Below are 19,849 nucleotides of genomic sequence, written 5' to 3' on the forward strand. Positions count from 1 at the left end.
CACAGGATGCGTTTAATATGTTAATATATATAGTCTGCATGCGCAGTGTGCTTCAGTGATTGAGCACTGCTCTGTTGTTGACATGCACACACAGCTCATGTGGAGCTGGTGATGAGCTGCTGTTTTCAGTGCTGCGGCTTGCATTATGTGAGCACTTCACATTAACTCCATCTCAGATGTAGATTCTTGATAGTTAGGTTCACTTTAAACATGCATTGGGAACTATTTTCGGTTTCCATTTCGGCCAATAATTTTCATTTTGGTGCATCACTAATGTAAATTAAGGAACTTTTTACATTTTATTAGTTTTAGTGTAAATTTAGTTTAGGGCAGTCAGCCTAATTGAAATGCAATTCAACCTGATTGAAGATGACACAATTATTTAATTACATAATGAAGAAAATGTCTCTTAAATAGCTTGAATAAGGTACTTTTTTATTAACTTTTAATGTAGCTTACTCCTTGAAAGGAAAGCAGTGTAACCTTAAATTGTGAATAGCTTTTAGCTGCAGTTTAGAGTAGTTTCCCCTTAACTGTCTTGGTGTATATGCTTTTAAAACTGTTGATGCTCACAAGTTTGTTTACGATGTTGTAGGTTTACGAACTTGCTTGTGCCGTACTTTCTTCATTCTATAATAATTGTGTTGCTTCTTGCTGTTCTTACCTCTGCAGAATGAGAGGGGTCAGTGTCCAGCTGATGTTGTTCTCTGGACATGCCTCTGGAGACAGCTGATGCTGCAGTCCAGGCTAAAGAGCTCCGTGCAATGCTGCAGGAAATCCTCCCTAGGCCAGACTCTTCCCTCCCTCTCCTGCCTGCCCAACATCCAGACCTCCTCTCAGACAAGGATCGCACCCAGCTCTCAAGTATGGGCCTTCACCTCGGAGACAAAGTAGTCATTGCTGGTCAAAAGGTAACACATAAGACCTTAATTTTTTCTATCACCATAATGAGTTCTGCAGTGTTTTCTGTGTAATTGCTGAAACTGCAGCACCACCAAAAAAAATAAATAAAGAAATAAAACTATATATATATATATATATACACACTGGCAGCCAAAAGTTTGGAATAATGTACAGATTTTGCTCTTATGGAAAGAAATTGGTACTTTTATTCACCAAAATGGCATTCAATTGATCACAATGTATAGTCAGAACATTAATTATGTGAAAAATTACTATTACAGTTTGAAATTATTTTTCAGAATGTCTTAAACTACTTCAAAGAGTTCTCATCAAAAAATCCTCCACGTGCATCAATGAAAGGGGCAGTGGTGGCTCAGCGGTTAAGGCTCTGGGTTACTGATCAGAAGGTTGGGGGTTCAAGCCCCAGCACCACCAAGATGCCACTGTTGGGCCCTTGAGCAAGGCCCTTGACCCTATCTGCTCCAGGGGCACTGTATCATGGCTGACCCTGCACTCTGACCCCAGCTTAGCTGGGATATGTGAAAAAAAGTATACTATATTTAGTATAAATAAATATAATTATAAAATAAATTATAATTGAAAGCTTTGCAAATCCTTGGCATTCTAGCTGTCAGTCTGTCCAGATACTCAGGTAACATTTCATCTCACGCTGCCTGTAGCACTTGCCATAGATGTGGTTGTCTTGTCGGGCACTTCTCACGCACCTTACAGTCTAGCTGATCCCACAAAAGCTCAATGGGGTTAAGATCCATAACACTCTTTTTCAATTATCTGTTGTCCAATGTCTGTGTTTCTTTGCCCACTCTAACCTTTTCTTTTTGTTTTCTGTTTCAAAAGTGGCTTTTTCTTTGCAATTCTTCCCATAAGGCCTGCACCCCTGAGTCTTCTCTTTACTGTTGTACATGAAACTGGTGTTGAGCAGGTAGAATTCAATGAAGCTGTCAGCTGAGGACAAATGAGGTGTCAATTTCTCAAACTAGAGACTCTGATGTACTTATCCTCTTGTTTAGTTGTACATCTGGCCTTCCACATCTCCTTCTGTCCTTGTTAGAGCCAGTTGTCCTTTGTCTTTGAAGACTGTATTGTACACCTTTGTATGAAATCTTCAGTTTTTTGGCAGTTTCAAGCATTGTATAGCCTTCATTCCTCAAAACAATGATTGACGAGTTTCTAGAGAAAGCGGTTTCTTTTTTTACTTTTTTGACCTAATTCTGACCTTAAGACATGCCAGTCTATTGCATACTGTGGCAACTCAAAAACAAACACAAAGACAATGTTAAGCTTCATTTAACGAACCAAATAGCTTTCAGCAGTGTTTGATATAATGGCAAGTGATTTTCTAGTACCAAATTAGCAATTTAGCATGATTACTCAAGGATAAGGTGTTGGAGTGACGGCTGCTGGAAATGGGGTTTGTCTAGGTTTGATAAAAAATGACATTTTTCAAATAGTGATGGTGCAGTTTTTTACATCAGTAATGTCCTGACTATACTTTGTGATCAGTTGAATGCCGCTTTGGTGAAGTAAAGTACTAATTTTCTTCCGAAACAGCAAAATCTGTACATTATTCCAAACTTTTGGCTGCCAGTGTGTGTATGTATATTTATATATGTATATGTATGTATGAATGTATGTATGTATATATACCGATCAGCCACAACATTAAATCCACCTGCCTAATATTGTGTAGGTCTCCCTTGTGCCGCCAAAACAGCGCCAACCTGCATCTCAGAATAACATTCTGAGATGCTATTCTTCTCAGTGGTTATCTGAGTTACCGTAGACTTTGTCAGTTCGAACCTGTCTGGCCATTCTCTGTTGACCTGTCTCAACAACAAGTTGTGTCCATCCACAGAACTGCCCCTCACTGGATGTTTTTTGTTTTTGCACCATTCTGAGTAAATTCTAGAGACTGTTGGGTGTGAATATCCCAGGAGAACAGCAGTTACAGAAATACTCAAACCAGCCCGTCTGGCACCAATAATCATCCATGCAATTATCTAATCAGCCAGTCGTGTGGCAGCAGTGCAGTACATAAAATCACACAGATACGGGTCAGGAGCTTCAGTTAATGTTCACATCAACCATCAGAATGGGGAATTGTTTTTATCTAAGTGATATGGAGCATGGTTTTTTGTTGGTTCCAGGTGGGCTGGTTTGAGTATTTTTGTAACTGCTGATCTATTAGTATTGGTTGTTATTTATGGAGAAAAAAATCCTGGAGTAAACACTGCAATAAATAGTACATCAGCTCAAAACAGAAAAAAAATAAATAAAATGTGTGTGCTTGTTTCTTTTCAAATGAGTTCTTTTCAAGTATGGAGACAGGGGTTACAGATGTTTTATAACATAACATGTTTGATGTGATTGGTGTTGGTAAAAGCCTTTGAGAAATCACATTTATCAGAAACTGGTGCACTTTTACACAGTGTTCTTCTAAATGAGAATTGTCGGAAACAAAATACTTCAACCACTGCTCCCAATGAAATAAAATGCCACTGAGCGGTATCCCAAAGCTAGTGTACAATAAAACCTATCCTACACGCTGTATAAGTGAATGGTATTTACTACATCTAAAAGGCAGGATTGTGCCTTTCACAGTGACTTTTTGATTCCGGGAAGTGTTTTTTTATTTATTTTTCTAATGGCATTTTAAAGGGGTCATGAAATACTTAAAAAAAAAAAAAAAAAACAATTATGACTGTGAATCGATATTTAAAAAAAAAAATGAATTCATTACATGACATGCTGATTAATGAATCCAATTAAATGCAATTAATCGCATACATCATTATGTATTATTTGCTGAGAAAGGCCCTCAAATAAAGATAATTCATATACATAATGCAAATATTTATTAATATAATATTTTGGGCCTATAATAAGTATATAATAGGCCTATGGATTGAAATTCAGTTTAAAATAAATTGCATTATTGTGGCAGATGAATAAAGCATTGATTAGACAATACAAAAGTGACTTAAGAACTCAATATATTGTTTGTTTTATTCTCATATCATTGAACAAGCCTGCAGTTGACAGCAATCTGTTTTGTATTGTGTTTATTGTGTCCAGTTCTCACAGTACGCATTTTTGCGTTCCATCTGCGCTATTTTTAATTGTTGCCCTATTTACATGTGCATATGTACCTCAGAGGGACGCATTTGCACCATCTCACTGGTATTCAGCGTTATAAACACCGCATTTTTAGGATGCTGTGTTAAAATAATGGAAACTTTAAAAATCACGTCTCAAGATTCCTGTATTCTGTTGTGTTTCGCCCACCTGCTGTGCTTCCTCAGTGAGCTGCTCTCATATTCTTTGGCTGCGTTGCTTGTGCGGTTTGATGCGTGACCACCTATTCACACGGCTCGTAAAAACAGATGTCCTCAAGCTTGAAAAGGCAGGTGATTTCGCTTGCTGACATCGCCTCTACAACCGTCTCACGTATGTAACGATCACTGGAAGTTCTCTCCACCCACTTGCAGCTCGTATAGTAGGAAAATCCGTACGTTTATTATGGAATTTACGTACACTTCAGGGGGCATGAATAATTGCATTCATTTTTTGTTTACATGTTATCTGTTATATAATTAATCACACTATATTAATGCATTAAATCAAGAAGAACTAATCACTTGTTAAGTTTGCAAAACAAACAAGAAAAGCAAACGATTCTCTAGTGAGCAGATCTAAATAATAAAACGCACTCTACAAGCTGCAGCAGCGATGACGAGTGTGTTGTTGATGTGCTCAACGTGAAAAAAAAAAAAAAAAATTCGAGACACTTCACAAACTGTTTCAGTTCACCTGCTGGACAAGTTGTCTGACAGTATTGTGTACACAGTCAGAGGGGTGATTAGAAAGAATCGAGTTTAAACAGCGGATTAACGGTTAAAAAAATTCTCATTGTAACAATATTAATTATATGCCACTGACATGCACACTGTATATACTTGTGTTAAGTGCTTTTGTTTAAAATCACTGCGTAATGCACACTCATAATGACTGTTAAAAACGAATGTTTGACTGTATCTTATTGCGGTGTTCATCTGCTTGTGTTATATTTGCTCAAAACCCTGCATGTTACTAATTAAACATGATTACATTTAAAGGCTCCAAGAGTGCAAGCAAAAAGTCTAGACATTTTTATTTGTATAACACTTTTCACAACACACATAATTTCAAAGCAGCTTTAGCCTACAGAAAATTATGCTGAAACCAAAAAAATAAATAAAATAAAATAAAAAATAAAACATAATTGTAAATTGTGCCTTAATATAAATAAGTAAATAATAATTGTATTTAGACCCCCAGTGAGTAAGCTGGCGATCTCATCCAACAAAACCCATCTTCAGTGTGACCCATTGTTAGATACTTTAATACTGCTACCGACAGACGAGCTAACGACTATTAAAAATAGCACAGCAATAATGATTTTGTTTTTTGGAATTCAGGCACACAGAGTTTAGTGCAAGTCACAGCAATAGTAATTATATCATTAATCTGTGGTGAAGAAAAACACTTAAGATCATTAAAGATGTTTATTTAAAAAGTGATACAAAGGCAAAATTGCCACGATATATAAAATCAGCAAAAAAAAAAGAAGAAGTGTCCCTTTTTCAGGACACTGTATTTTAAAGATAATTTTGTAAAAATCCAAATAACTTCACAGATCTTTATTGTAAAGGGTTTAAACAATGTTTTCCATGCTTGTTCAATGAACCATAAACAATTAATGGACATGCACCTGTGGAACGGTCGTTATGACACTAACAGCTTACAGACAGTAGGCAATTAAGGTCACAGTTATAAAAACCTAGGACACTAAAGAAACCTTTCTACTGACTCTGAAAAACACCAAAAGAAAGATGCACAGGGTCCCTGCTCATCTGCGTAAACATGCCTTAGGCATGCTGCATGGAGGTATGAGGACTGCAGATGTGGCCAGGGCAATAAATTGCAATGTCTGTACTGTGAGACACTAAGACAGGAAGGACAGCTGATCGTCCTCGCAGTGGTGGACCACATGTAACAACACCTGCACAGGATCGGTATATCCGAATATCACACCTACGGGACAGGTACAGGATGGCAACAACAACTGCCAGAGTTACACCAGGAATGCACAATCCCTCCATCAGTGCTCAGACTGTCCAATATAGGCTGAAAGAGGCTGGACTGAGGGCTTGTTGGCCTGTTGTAAGGCAGGTCCTCACCAGATATCACCGGCAACAACATCGCCTATGGGCACAAACCCACCTTTGCTGGACCAGACAGGACTGGCAAAAAGTGCTCTTCACTGACGAGTCATGGTTTTTTTCTCACCAGGGGTGATGGTCGGACTTGTGTTTATCATCGAAGGAATGAGCGTTACACCAAGGCCTGTACTCTGGAGCGGGATCGATTTGGAGGTGAAGGGTCCATCATGGTCTGGGGCAGTGTGTCACTTGCAAGTGCCTTGGTGGAAGAGTGGGGTAACATCTCACAGCAAGAACTGGAAAATCTGGTGCAGTCCATGAGGAGGAGATGCACTGCAGTACTTAATTCAGCTGGTGGCCACACCAGATACTGACTGTTACTTTTGATTTTGACCCCCTCTTTGTTCAGGGACACATTATTCCATTTCTGTTAGTCACAAGTCTGTGAAACTTGTTCAGTTTATGTCTTAGTTGTTGAATATTTTTATGTTCATACAAATATTTACACATGTCAAGTTTGCTGAAAATAAAAGCAGTTGAAAGTGAGAGGATGTTTCTTTTTTTGCTGAGTTTATTATATTAAAAATAAGAGAACTCACGTAAGATTAAATGCAATGGCCAAACAATTCTGCAATATGAAATAAATTATGAAGACAATCCACATAAGACTAGATATTTTTGAAAGGGGATGCAAGGCAGTGATGCAGCAATATAATTTGCATGTTAAGAGAACCCATATGAGAACAAATGTTTCCGTTTTTGAAGGCATTTGATGCAAATGAAATAAACATCATCAGGTTCAGGATTTCTTCCTCAAGTTATGTATACTTAAACGTTTAATGTCGGTGGTCAAAACAGCATTCTGTGTTTTAATGCCACTTGTTGCTCTGGTTGTGGTAACTGCAACGGCTTCTGACACTTGATCTAAAGCTTATATATTATTGGTCAGGGCATTTCTTTGCTGGGCGAAGAAAAAAAAATTCGACACAGTAAAAAAAAAAAAAAAAAAAAAAAAAAAAAAAAGGTTCTCTTTGTCACTGCGTGATTAAGTGCGAATGTTCGCTGCAGGTGAGAATGGCTCGTTAGGAATCTATTGTTTTGATTAAAAGTGTTGATCACGGCGAGAAATCGCGCCGAACATTTGTGTCGAACTTTCATGTTTGGTGTGCAAAGACTTCAAATGTTGACTCGAGATGCAAACTGTTTCAAACAATTCAGTCCGATTTGGTGAACTGGTTTAACTTGTTCACTGAAAAGAACTGGTACAAAAGAACGATTCGTTCACGAACAGGACATCACTACTATAAGAATTTTCTCTACAAATGACAACACATCTGTGATTTTTTTTTTTTTTTTATTTTTTTTTCTCCATTTTGTTAACTGGGCTTCCTTTTATTAAAGAAATAGTTCACCCAAAAATAATAATTCTCTCATCATTTACTCACCCTTATGCCATTTCAGACTCGTTTTACTTTCTTTCTTCGGCGGAACACAAACAACGATATTATGTTGGAGGTATGATATGTTTATAACCATAGAGTGCAAGTCAGTGGAGTCCAAAACTTCCAAGCTCCAAAAAGGAAAGTCAGCAAAAAGGTAATCCATATGACTCCAGTGGTTTAATCCAAGACTTCTGAAACAATCCGATTGGTTTTGGGTGAGAAACTGACCAAAATGTAACTCCTTTTCCACTGTAAATCTTGACACCTGCAGTCTCCTTGGTGCATTAATGATTTGAAGCTTGATTACACTTCCTCGCTCTTCATGCATGTGCAGAGCACTGTACACGCCAGAGCTCCTCCCCCAAGGGGAGCCTTCAAGGTTAGCAAAACAAAGTGTAACGTGGCAGTAGACTGGCAAGGAGACCAGAGGCCATTCGTTTTAAATGAATGTCAATGGAGGAGATGCTTCAATACTCTGAATAATCTGCTTCAGTGAGGAAACAGCTCGTCACTTAAAGAATTAAGAAGTCACAGTTAATTTTGTGACAGGTTGGTACCAGGTTACGGCTCAACCCATTCATTTGTATGGTATCTGCAAACTGTGATTTACTGTTGTAACCCTCTAAATGCGGTTCATTGATGTCAGGCCGAATATATGATTGGCTTTGAAGACTCACGTGATCCAAGTTGACTGTTGACTGTCACTCCTATAGTAGAGCTGCGGAGGTTGGTATCTCTGTAAATAAAAGAATCTCTCTACACACGTTCTGCAGATGCGTCAAGCGCAAGGAAGTATAGTAGAACACACCAAGGAGACTGAAGATGTCAATGTTTACAGGGAAAAAGGTGTTATATTTTGGTTTGTTTCTCACCCAAAACTGATCTGATCACTTCTTAAGACATGGATTAAATCAGTGGAATCAAATGAATTACCTTTATGCAGCCTTTATGTCCTTCTTGGATCTTGGAAGTTTTTGACCCCACTGACTTGCATTGTATGGGTATTAACACATATCTCCATCAAAATATCTTTGTTTGTGTTTCACAGAAGAAAGAAAGTCATATGAGTTTGAGGTAGCATAAGGGTGAGTGTGATGAGATTTATCATTTTTGGGTGAACTATACCTTTACAAGATATAAAAAAGACAAAAATAGCATAAATTAATGGATTATAAGTTTCAATAACGTCCTTGCATAATTTGAATTGTAATCAATCAGTAATTCTTAAACATTCACACATTGGGATCATTAGAAAACCCAATTTTTTTATTGCAGAACAAGATTGACTTACATGGCGAACTAAATAAACTGCATGTTCTCTTTCAATCAGTCCCCCTTTTTTTTTTTTTTTTTTTTTTTTAACGAATGAGACGTTTTTCAGTTCATTCACAAACGACATGTACCAGTTTGTTTAGTTTGTTCACAAATGAGAAGCATCATTCAGTGATGTTCTGAGTCTTGTTCAGACTCAAAACACCAACTTGTTCAGGCATATTCATTCAGTAGGTCAGTGACAGCACACACTCTAATGTTATTTGTTTGGGTCCCAAGGGAGAGACTCCAGTAAATGAAAAAAATATAAATCAGTTTTTGAAGTTGAAAACATTTGTTCAAAAAACACTGATTCATTTATGATGGAAACAGCACAAGTGTGGAGAATAGCAGGTCAGGAAAGAAAAAAAGCAAAGAAGAGCTTGCAGTCTAGTGCTCGCTCATCTGCGTTGTCCTTACAGAAATAATTTTGTTAAGTTGTGTGGCTGGCCCTTGCGCCCTCACATACCCATATGCAAAATTAGCCATTAATGAAATCCTCCACCACATTGGGACTAAAGTGGGCAGAGTGTCTTGAATCTGTAGATTGGCTAATTAAAATCCCATTATCTTCAGGGATCCTTGGTGCCACTAGCTCTATTTTGATCTTCATTTTACTTTTAACGTTATTTTTATCCAAGCTCATTTGTCTGTTTATGAATGTCGGCACACAAAAAAACAAGGTTGGCTCTCCGGCGACCGACGGAACAGCACTAAATATGTGCTGTTGTCTGCGAATGTGCTTGTTTGTTTCTGGAATAAAGAAGTAATCACTTTCATTGCCCTCCGGAGGACACAGCAAGAGATAAAGAGAGCATGAAACAGGTCTATTGAATGTGTATTATCACCTCTGCGGCCCACACGGCCAGAAAACTATTTCCCTCGGTGTCCCCACAGAGCTTCCTCTCTGTTTGCTAAAGTGTTACTGTGAGGCACTTTCTTCTTGTATGCTGTCTTCTTTCATTCTTTCATTCATTCTTTCTTTCTTTCTTTCTTTCTTTCCTTCTTTCTTTGAGTAAACCTTAGTTTACTGCTCTGCTTTGTTTGTTAGGTTGGTACTCTGCAGTTCTGTGGCAATACTGAATTTGCTGGTGGCATTTGGGCTGGAGTGGAATTTCACCAACCAGTTGGCAAGAATGACGGATCGGTAGTTGGCGTCCAGTACTTCACTTGTCCTATTAAACATGGTAAGAGTGTAGATGGATATTGTATCTTGGCTTCCTTGCACGATATTAACTTGCAAAGTTTAATTTTAACTATCCAGCTGCAACATTTTCAGGCAATAAATTGTATCTCTTCCATATTAATCCATGTTAATTCCATTTACAGTGTTTTCACACTTGAGTCCTCTTTACATGAACCAAACTCCATGACCCATTTAAACTGACCAAAAAGTGAACCAGGTGAAAAATGACAATTTCCATGGCCTTGAAAGTGGGCTCAGATCTCTTTTTGGTACACTTTTATTGTAAACATTCACAATGTGATGTTTTTATGGAACCTGGCCTACTTAAAATATAGTATTAATGATAATTAAAATTACAAGGGCTATATTTAATGTGAAGAGTACAATTAGCAACTTAACTCAGTACTTAGTTGAAGCACCTTTGGCAGTGATTACAGCCTCAATTCTTTTTGGGTATGATGCGACAAGCTTTGCACACCTGGATTTGGGGATTTTCTGACATTCTTCTCTGCAGATCCTCTCAAGCTCTGGCAAGTTGGATGGGTGTTGTTGGTAGACAGCCATTTTCAGGTCCATGACCCATTTAAACTGACCAAAAAGTGAACCAGGTGAAAAATGACACTTTCCATGGCCTTGAAAGTGGGCTCAGATCTCTTTTTGGTACACTTTTATTGTAAACATTCACAATGTGATGTTTTTATGGAACCCAGTTCAAGCCCTGACCCTTGCTGGGCCACTCAAGGACATTAACAGAGTTGTCTTTAAGCCACCCTTGCGTTGTCGTGGCTGTGTGCTTAGGATCAATGTCCAGTTGGAAGATGAACCTTCGGCCCAGTCTGCGGTCCTAAGCGCTCTGGACCAGGTTTTCATTAAGGATATCTCTGTATTTCAGCTTTCCTTCAACCCTGACCAGCCCCCCAATTCCCTCTGCTGAAAAACACCCCCAGAGTATGATGCTACCACCAGCATGCTTGACCATTGGGATGTTATTGCACAGGTGATGAGCGGTGCCTGGTTTCCCCCAGACATGACGCTTGGAATTGAGGCCAAACAGTTCAATCTTCATTTTATCAGATGGCTTCCGTCTGGCCACTCTGCCATAAAGCCCAGATTGGTGGAGTGTTGCAGTGATGGTTGTCCTTCTGCAAGTTTCTCCCATCTCCACAGGTGATCTCTGGAGCTCAACCAGAGTGACCATCAGGCTCTTGGTCACCTCTCTAGGAAGAGTCCTGGTTGTTCCAAACTTCTTCCATTTAAGAATTATGGAGGCCACTGTGCTCTTTGGAACCTTCAATGCAGCCTAAATGTTTTTGTTGCCTTCCCCAGATCTGTGCCTCGGCACAATCCTGTCTCTGAGCTCTGCGGGCAATTCCTTTGACCTCATGGCTTGGTTTTTGCTCTGACAGGTGTGTGTCTTTCCAAATCATGTCCAATCAATTGATTTTTCCACAGGTGAACTCCAATCATATTGTAGAAACATCTCAAAGATAATCCAGAGAAATGGGATGCACCTGAGCTAAATTTCAAAGTGTCATAGCAAAGGGTCTGAAAACTTATGTCAATGTTATATTTCAGTTTTTTTTCTTTTTAATAAATTTGCAAAGTTAACAGAAATCTGTTTTTTTTTTTTGCTTTGTCAATAGGGGGTATGGAGTGTATATTGATGTGAAAACGTTTTAGCATAAGGCTGCAACATAAAATGTGAAAAAAATGAAGGGGTCTGAATACTTTCTGGATGCACTCTATGCACACACAAACTGAACTTTTTACGTGACGTTAAGGGACAGGTAAAAAACAAAGAAACAAAGCAACGCTTCATATTATGAGAGTAAAAGTTTAGTTTGGTTCTGTGTAATGTGTGTCCATCATAGCTGGGGTCCATGCACTCCAATGTCATTGAATAATGTTCCTTTTAATACTCAATATATTCTTTACAATCAATTGTTGATGAAAAAAATAAAATAAATATGAATTCTACTCACACATAGCATGTATGCGGTAAAGAAGACTTTTCTCAAACATTGAACCCTGTAACTGGTGAGCATAATGTTTACTAATTAGATTTATTGATTAGCTTTTTGATTAACCAGCTGTGACAGGTGTTGTATTTGAATATAATTTGAACTAGTAAGCTTAATTATCTAACAGACAAGTGTAATGTTTACAAACAAGCTAAACAGGTTTGATGTGAGCGCAGGGTTGCCAAATTTTACCAGCAAAATACGGGACATTCCAGCTTTGAATACAAGACTTTTTGTTTTTCAGCGGCGCTCAGGTGTGAGGCACTGTGCAACAGTTAATGATGTCCTCCTAGAGAGCTTGTTTACATAGGAAAACAATAGAAAAAGTGCGTGGATGGACACAATTACGTGTTCTGTGTGAACAGCTAATACGATGTAGACATTCTAGGTTCGTGGGCAATGGAGGAGTCAGGAGACAGTTAAGGTCAGTCTTTATTTTAATGTGAATGGCATGGCTTATAGCCAACTCACCAACTCACGCCTCCAGCCCCCTGTTAGATGCATCGGTCTGTCAAATAAAGGGGAGAGAGAAGTCAGGAGCATGCAAAAGCGGTCCCCCACAAAGTGCTGCTTTACCTTAAGGAGAGCCTGTTGGCATAACTCTGTCCAATGGACCAGGGCCCCCTTTTTAGTAAGGTCAGTCAGTGGGCTGGTGACATCAGAGTAACTAAGCACAAACCTTTGGTAGTAGCCAGCCAACCCCAAAAACTGCCTTATGTCCATTTTGGTCTTGGGCGCCGGACAGGCCGCGATCGCTGCGGTATTGTTAACCTCTGGACGCACATGCCTGTGACCCAAGCAAAACCCCAGATACCTAACTTCCACCCACCCAATCGCACACTTCTTTGGGTTGGCCGTGAGTCCCGCCTTTTGCAGCACTCTCAGGACCGCCCTCAGATGTTGCATATGCCGCCGCCAGTCATTATTATAAATTATAATATCGTCTAGATATGCAGCGGCATATGCCGTATGCGGTCTGAGGATCTTGTCCATGAGGCAATGAAACGTGGCCGGGGCCCTGAACAAACCGAATAGAAGCGTCACGTATTGGTGTAATGCGAACGGTGTGGAAAAAGCCGTTTTTTCACGGGATATTGGAGTTAAAGGGATCTGCCAATAACCCTTTGTTAAGTTCAGCGTTGAGTAAAATTGAGCCGCGCCCAACCGATTGAGTAACTCGTCAATTCGCAGCATTGGATAAGCGTTAAATTTGGACACCGCGTTCACTTTCCGGTAGTCAACACAGAACTGGACCGAGCCATCGCTCTTCAGTACCAGAACTACCGGGCTGGCCCAATCGCTGTGTGACTCTTGTATAACGCCCATTTCAAGCATTGCCTCTAATTCTTCCTGAACAGCCTTTTTTTGTGTTCAGGAAGGCAATAGGGGCGACTTCGAACCAGCACCCCCGTGGTGGTCTCGATATGGTGCTCTATGAGGTTTGTGCAACCGAGAAGAGGTGAAAACACGTCCGCAAATTCCTCTTGCAATAGGCAATGTCTGTAAGCTGCGACATTGAGAGGTGGTCTCCACAAAGGTCCGGAGTGAATGAACTTGGTTTGGGAGTCACCTCCGGCCCGAGCTCCGCCCTCTCCAGAATTACCGCGCCAAGGCTACAGGCACCGCCTCCCTCCATGGTTTGAGGAGGTTGAGGTGGTAGGTTTGACGTGCCCCTCCCCTATCCGTTCGCCTAACTTCGTAATCGAGATCTCCAACGCGTCGTGTGACCTCAAAGGGTCCTTGCCGTTTGGCGAGTAATTTGGAGCTTGGAGTGGGCAGCAATACAAGCACTTTATCTCCCTGTGTGAATTCGGGGAGGGGAAGGAACATGAGACTCAGGAGTTGGAGAGAAAACAGAGAGAGAAGAGGGAGAAGAAAAAAAAACAGGATCGCTGCCTCCTGGAAACACCGCCATGTAGTCCTCTGCCAGCTGGACGGCCTCTTCCAGCGATGTTGGGCGGTGGCACTAGACCCACTCGGACATACCTTGAGGAAGCTGGGTGACGAACTGCTCCAGTACCACCAGGTCGACCACATCCACAGCACCGTGGGTTCCCTCCGTCACCAACCGTTTCCGGCAGGCATCCTGGAGCTTTTGGGCAAAAGCGAATGGGCGGCTGTGCTTCCTGAAACTCAAGGATCTGAAGAGCTGACGACTCTGTTCAGGGCTGCGACCGACCCGTTACTGGATGGCTTTCTTCAGGTGTTGGTAATTAAGGAGGCTGGCGGCGGGAAGTTGTTGTGCCACAAGCTGCGCCTCCCCGGAGAGTAAGGGCCATAAAAGAGCTGCCCACTGGTCAGGAGGCCACATACATACCTCCGCCGTCTTATCAAAAAGGTCCAGGAAGGCCTCCGGGTCGTCGTCCGGCCCCATCTTCATTAGGGCCGTGGGTGGGGTAGGTTCCAGGGAGGTTGCAGTGCCAGCCCCCTCTCTGGTGATCAGGCTCCAGAGCACCTGCCGGTCCTCCACTTGTGCCTGGAGCAGGACTTGGAAATACTGTTCCTGCTCCAGGCGTATGTCCATGAGGGCTTGGTGTTGAATTTGCTGGATGCTGATGAGGGTCATGTAGACTTCGCCCAGTGGTGAGGACTCCATAACAACGTTCTCCTCCAAAGCCGGGTTTCGGCACCACTATAGACGTTCTAGGTTCATGGGCAATGGAGGAGTCAGGAGACAGCAAACAGTTAAGGTCAGTCTTTCTTTTAATGTAAATGGTACGGCTTATAGCCAACTCAAAACAGGGATCTTTATGTTGCTGGTCTTTCTCCCAGCTCGTCCCTGGTGCTCTCTCTCCGCTCTGATGCTCTGGCGGGCCATTTCAGGTCTCCCTCCGCCATCACTATAATTAGAGACAGGTGTTAGAGTAATCATAACCCAGGTGACGATCCTTACCGCTCTCCCTCTCCCACAGACCAACACATGACCATGCCCCCCATGCCACATACTCTTAAAATGAAAACCACTTTAATACAGCGAAAAGAAAGAACCACATTTCTGTCAATCTTCACTTTTTACAAACATTAATTTTTCCAAAAGAACAAAGCTGCAAACAAAAGGAAAAGTGTTTATAATTAAGCTTAAGCCTTTCCTATTTTTAAAGCTCAATGAACCAGCTTTCCATTTAAAATTGGGCTCATCAGTTTGTAGACAGTATAGTATATATCACTCAAAAAAAAAAAAATTTGTCCTTCCAGGGCCACTGTCTCAGTTCAAGTCTTATTACTGTTTTAAGCAACCATGCATTATAATGGATTTAAAAAGGTGAAATTGTGTATTTCTGTGTAAGGGAAATGTAAGAATCTGTTATTAAGTGTTTTATCTAAACCTCTATTGTACTTTTGTACTTCAAGTGCTTCTGTTTTTCTCAGAGTCATTTAGCTGAGTCTCTCTTCCAGAACGAGCACAGACATATGCAGTGTAATGCAATGTCATGAGTTACTTGTTTTATTGTTTTTGGAATCACAATGGTGAGAAACAAAATCATGCACTCGAATGCTATATGTTTGACAAAAATCTGACAGAAAACATGACAGAAAATGTGTGCTGATTGTCATTGATATTAATTTCCCCAGGCCGCTTCTGTCAAATGTGGCCTCCGTGTAATGAGTAACAGTCGATATCTCACACAACTCATGTGAAAGGTGTTTGTTTTAAGTCCATTCTCATTTTGTGAAACATTGTCAGCAGTTTGGGTGTGAGACGCTAAAATAAGGGACAAACGGCATCCCGTATGGATTTAATACAGAACGCAATTTTGTTTCCTCAAAAACAGGACGATTCCGCATTATACGGGACAGTTGGCAACCCTAAGTGAGCATCAAGCAATAATTTATGACTCTTCATGATTTTTTTGTTTTGTTTTTCAAACTAGCTGTTTTACAACATTTTGTCAGTCTATTTTTATTGTGTTGTGCTAGGTTGCTTCGCCCATACTGAAATGCCATTGGCCCAAAATCTTGCTCAGTGTAAAAAAAAAAAGAAAATTGTGTTACTTCACTTAGCATTCCGCTTTAAGTGAGAACAGAAAAATTACCTGGCACTGGTGGCTTACTAGTCATGGCACGTTAGGACGAGGTGTAAAATGTTATATAGCTCAGTTGTTCTGTAGGGTTGTAGGTAGTTACCGATATCCAACCCTATTATTCCTTCTGTATTTGTTGGTCATTTCTTTATTACTTGAATGATATAATAACTAATCTGTTCTTAATGGCTAACAAAATAATTTCCATCCGCCCCTCCCCAGGAATCTTTGCCCCCCTCTCTAAAATCGGAAAGCTCTCTGAGCAGCGCAAAAACATCCCCCGCCAGCCCTCTGCTCCCATCCCCCACCCAAGACGCATCAGTTTGGTGTGGGTCATGGCCAGGGTCAACACAGGTAATCCTCTCACTGACCCGGTTGCTTAATGATCCTCTTTACAACCCACAAACATCAGCAGTAAGCCAGCAGCCACCACAGACTCAAAGCTAATTAACATCCCAGAGGAACTGCTTGATAAATAAACTTACACTAGTCTGAACAGCGATGGTGGTTATAAAACAGTTGGCTTGAACATTTTATTCTGTCCCCTTTGGGGTTGTGAAAACAATAAAAAGCTATGTGAGCACTGAAGAAATGGAGAACTCATTGGGGGAGCTAATGTAACTTGTGAGCCATTACAGTGCTCACCCCAAGGCCTGTTCATAGTACAGTTTTGACACCCACCGATGCGTGTAGTGAAACACGCCAGCATTAATGAAAACAACTCTTTTGTTTTTTCTTTTTTTTTTTTTGCATACAATTAAAAAGGAGGACAAATAACTTATTTAAATGTTGCTATATTCTCACAAACTTCAGAAAGAAACACTAAGGGCATCACTTTTAAAGGAATTGCTCAGCCCAAAATGAAAATGTTGTCATTAGTTGTCATGTTGTTCCAAACCCATATCACTTTCATCCATGGAATACAAAAGGTGAGAAGAATATCCTGGCCTCTCTTCCTCATAAAAAGGACTGTTGCGATTTTTTTAAATCGTCTGATCGCAGTTATTTGATCTAAACGTGATTGTTGTTGTTGTTGTTGTTGATAACTGTGATTATTGTGCACATCTGTATCCAAATAAGGAAGTTTTAAGCTATTTTAGAAATGCCACAAACACATTTTTGTGGCTAATTTCCAATGTTAGTGCTTTATGTTAGCACTCCAAATGAACTCCGCCTGTCTCACTGACCCGCACCATGGACCACACTCAGAGCAGCTCCTGAAGATTAATCGCCCCTGAAATGCTCTGATGCACAAGGGCTTTTTAGGAGGTATAATTAATTATATAATTATATTTATTTATCACACATTTGCACATATACAGTGAAATTCTTCTTTTCATATATCCCAACTAAGCTGGGGTCAGAGTGCAGGGTCAGCCATGATACAGCACCCCTGGAGCAGATAGGGTCAAGGGCCTTGCTCAAGGGCCCAACAGTGGCATCTTGGCAGTGCTGGGGCTTGAACCCCTGACCTTCTGTTCAGTGACCCAGAGCCTTAACCGCTGAGCCACCACTGCACCAAAGTCACATAAAAATATGAGCCAGGACTTTAATTTAACATTCGTGTAATTGGAAAATTAAATAGATGGACAATACAACACAATTGCAAGTATGATAATGCTTTTATAAAACATTTAAACAAGTAAATAAGTAGGGAAAATTGAAGGACTGTCCCAAAAAATAAAAAATAAAAAATAATGCTCTTGTGGAACTACTTTTTTACGCCACGGATTCAAGATCTGCTGTTGCTAATTTGAAAGATGTGCCAAAGCCTGTGTTACTAATTCGAAAACCACACTAAAGTGAGTGACTGAGCATGTGATTACCTGCGTCTGATTGTTGAGTGATGCTTCCATATGTGCTATCTAAAATATCCTATGACTATTTCACTCACGTTCAAGTTCTGAAAGGATGCTAGTTTCATTCTTATACAGTATATTTCTTGAGGAACTCTTATTTTGACACTGACACAGGACGCGTTCTCTCCTTCGCCATGTTGAAAGTTTACGTCTTCTCCCATCTTGGAAACTTGTGATGTGGAGCGTGTTTAATTACACCATCTTTCATGACTCTCAACTTGTGATCGGCAGTAATTCTGAAGCTATTAGTTTATCTCTATTTCTCAGCTATGGTGTATGAGACAATACCGGATGACTTCAAAGAAACTCGGATACTGACTGACACTGTTTGTCAACGTCAGCTCAACTCTCTCATAGCACACACAAGACGGTTGCCACCTGCTGGCTCAGATCTTTAATGTTAAAGGGATGAATGAAACTTCACACATCAGCACTGCTCTTACACATTTGGAATGCCGCTAACACAAGTGGAGTGATACAAACAAAACATGCAGACAGAAGTCGTATAAAGGTACACATTCTACAAATGGGACAGGATGTTCCACTAGTCCTACATTAAAACTAGTGAGTTTTGTATTTTTAGCTGTGGTGCTTTTAAAGGGATGAAATGGGAGATGCAAATTTTTTGAATGTTTAAGCGTGCTGACAGTGCGTAGTGCAGCGTGGTAAACGTTAAAGAAATTGTGTCTTAAATCATCCACATCACCACATTCAACAATACATTTAAATTTTAGTTATTATCGGACTTAAAATCGCCTGCTGCAATAAATTATCCTGTTTCCAATTCTTTATGGTGGGGGGCTAACAGAAAACAAATTGCTTTAAAAAAAAAATGTTGGATGCTGTGATGTAATTGAAAATACAGTATATAGATAAAAAATTATAGACCCCCTTTGAAAAAAACAAACAGATAAAATACGCAAACTGATTTAAGGGCTTATATGCAATGTTATGACATTTGTTCATGCATCTGTTTGCTGAAGTGCAGCAACAATGTGTGATAAATATGCTAATAATAATATGTTTATTTGTAAAGGTTTACAAAGTGCTTCAAGCATTCAGGAACCTTTGTAGCAGAAAATAGACAGTGCTGTGAAAAACACCCAAAAAATAAACTGCAAAATAATAAGATTTTTTTTTTTTCAGTAGGTATTGTTTAGAATCAGCTTTTACAATAGCTTTAGATGCTATCATTTAGATTTTTAAAGGATCGTAACTTTTACAATCATCTTAACTAATTTTTTTATTTTTTATGATGGAGTAACAACTGTTTCCCAAACCAGCACATAGATTGCTCGTTATAAAGTAGAACTTAAGTGTTTCACCAGTCCAAAGGTGCTGAAACTTTGGCCAATATGTCCAGGAATTTGTCTTCTCAGCATGAAAATAATGTATAAATACTGGCAAAAATGGTCCCTGTTCATTTCAAGTGGTGCTGAAATGCTGCATCTTGATTTACTTGATTATTTACTCTCTCATTTCTTGTTTTCATGTTTGCTGAAAACTGCAGTTGCAGTGAGTGATTTATTATTAGTTTTAAACTAATCTGATACAAATAATATATATATTTTTTCAATCTGAATACTCCTGAATACTTACCAGTCATAAAAACGTTCTGGTTACGACTGTAACCCTGGTTCCCTGAAACGAGACACTGCATCAGTAATTGATGATATGGGAAACTCCTCCCAGGAGTGATGATCTCTCATGCCAATCTATTAGTAGATGGGACTTGACTCTGTGCCCCTGATGCACACTTCATCACAGGTATATAAACTGGAGCACAGCGCCATTTCATCAGGATTTTTCGACTTGAGGGAAGAGCACATCTCTTGGTCCCTTAACAGTGAGGAATCAGTTATGTGGCGAACATACACAGCACC

General features: G+C 40.0%; 1 pseudogene; it reads left to right on the forward strand.

The window, feature by feature from the left end:
* LOC127454705 (CAP-Gly domain-containing linker protein 4-like) overlaps positions 1–19,849 on the forward strand; it is an 86,596-nt pseudogene that overhangs the window by 42,087 nt on the left and 24,660 nt on the right.

Source organism: Myxocyprinus asiaticus, chromosome 17 (genome assembly GCF_019703515.2).
Source record: "Myxocyprinus asiaticus isolate MX2 ecotype Aquarium Trade chromosome 17, UBuf_Myxa_2, whole genome shotgun sequence".
NCBI classification, from domain to species: Eukaryota; Metazoa; Chordata; class Actinopteri; order Cypriniformes; family Catostomidae; genus Myxocyprinus; species Myxocyprinus asiaticus.